We start from the raw sequence: 2,499 nt of genomic DNA on the forward strand, positions 1-2,499 counted from the left end.
GTGTGCGTGTGTCTGCAACACAATCACACGCGCAGGCACGCACGCACACGCACACACATGCACGTCTCTCTATAGTTGTGAGGACATAATGCATTCCCCAGCCCCTAACCTTAACCTGAACCTTAACCCGTAGCACTCATTTGGGGTGCTTCGTCTTAAGCCCTTTACCGAAACCTTGCCTAAATCTAAACCTAACCTTATACCATGTCTTCACCTGAGATGTAGTGATTTATGTCACAGAGGACTTGCTTTAAGTCCCCATAAGGAAGACAAGTCCCCATGATGTGACTGTTTAGACAGTCAGCATGTCTCCATGACCTTCACCAGCAGCTCAGAAATGAAGTTATGCCTCATTAGGACCAGGCTTTGGTCCCTGTGAGGTCTACTGGTCCTGACAGGGTGAGTGTTGATGCTAAAAAAAGGTCCTGAAGAGGTAACAAAAAACGAGCACACGTACACACACACACACACACACACACACACACACACACACACACACACACACACACACACACACACACACACACACACACACACACACACACACACACACACACACTCTCTCTCTCTCTCTCTCTCTCTCTCTCTCTCTCTCTCTCTCTCTCTCTCTCTCTCTCTCTCTCTCTCTGCGTGTATGTGGGTCGCCCACAGTGTGTAGGTGCAGCAGGATCTTTACAATCATCGTGGGCTGAATGCATCTGCTGCCGAACTGCTAATTAGTGGCAGAGTAATTACACAACACAACACCACTGGACTGTTCAGAGCTCCCACATGTGAGCGAGACGTTAACAACAGATGCACAGCCGTCTTTTTTCTCCGTTTTTTTGTATTGTAAATTAAAAGGCCATGTTAGAAGTGACTCATGCTGAATCAGATTTTATACACTCATTATTCACACTGACAGCTTTTTGATTATTGTTTGGATTATTCATCGTCACGAATGCAGCTGTAAACGCTGATACTCCATCGCTTCACCACCAGTGCTCACGGGATTCAAATGAAACAGATCTATAAAGCAATACTGAATGATTTACTAACAGTTGAAAGCCTTTAAATGTACTTTATTCTAAAGTGGTACCAGTTATAATCAACAATAAATCATCCGTTTAATATCAAAACTCCTGCTATAAATGTTAATTTGGGATTTTGGTTCAGATTGTCTGCAGCACATGGATTATTCCTTAATAAATATACTGAAAATACCTGAAAAAGGCCAGAAATACTGTATTTCATAAATGTGAGAAGTTAAATAGCCCCCCCCCCCCCGATGATAAATGCTGGTGAAAAGCACTGAGAAGTCACTCTGAGCATTACTCATTGAGCCTCAGTGCTGGAGTTGTCATCTCCTCTTTGGGAAACCAGATGGCCTCAAAGTTTCTCCTCCGCCACTGCTCTGTACGTTTCTACTCGTCCCCCCCCACTCCACGTCCCCGCTGTCTGTTGCTACGTATTCTGCCTCTGAATCACCATCCACACCATCCTCCTCACAGACACTGGCAGTGATTTCTCTCCATTGTTGCTTGTCATGGTTTGATGCTCGTATTTGTCCCCGGTCTTAAGAGACTCGCTACTTCTTCCTCAGTGAGGTCAGGAACGCAGGCTCAGCTGCAAAACCACCAGCTTTTAGTCTCTGATTTCACGACATAATGAGAGCTGTTTCAGTGGGAGGCCATTGGATCACCAGAGACCGAAACCTAACCTGTGATTAACAAACAAAACAAGCACAAATTACACAGTAATCACCTCAATAGAGACTTTTTATTAGAGCGGATCCTCTTCGGGGTGACAGCAGAATTTTACTCAAGGACATTTCGAATGGTTTTGTCTTTAAATAAAAGCTTAAATTGCTCACAGAGGGAAAATGTTCAATTAAATGCAAAGATGAATGACAACGCTGAACATCATGAACATCATGCTCTGATTGGAGGGTTGAAATCAGTATCTTTCAATTGCATCAAAACACCATTTAGTTTTGCGTTTGAGTGTTCAGAGCATCACTGGGCCGAGGCCTGCCCTCGCCGTACTGTCAGTCACATGCCTGGGACCAGAGTCGTTACGGCCCCGCGACATTTATCACGAGCTACGGAGCACGAGCAGGCTCATTACTGTCTGTGCTGGTGATATCCAGGCTCAGTGTGAGGCGGTGGCGAGGCAGCAGCGCACCGCCTCATTTAAAGGATGTGATGGATTCCACACGAACAGCAATGTAGCATCAACCCAGACTGAATCAGGATATTTCATACAGGTCATATAATATGTTACTATATTGATTAAGTCTCGAGAGAAAACATCAAATTAAATTAAATATATGTGCTATATTGTTTCTGTGAGTCTCTTAGAATAATATCTTGTCTTTTAGTCTTTAATTTGACCGTAAAATAAAAAACAGAGAGAAGAAAGAAAGAGACAAATATACAGATTAGAAAATTTGAAAGAGAGCAAATGGATAAAAGTGACCATATATTACTACTATTTGATGGACATTTTATGTTCCATATT

Source organism: Hippoglossus hippoglossus, chromosome 12 (genome assembly GCF_009819705.1).
Source record: "Hippoglossus hippoglossus isolate fHipHip1 chromosome 12, fHipHip1.pri, whole genome shotgun sequence".
In the NCBI taxonomy this organism is placed as follows: domain Eukaryota; kingdom Metazoa; phylum Chordata; class Actinopteri; order Pleuronectiformes; family Pleuronectidae; genus Hippoglossus; species Hippoglossus hippoglossus.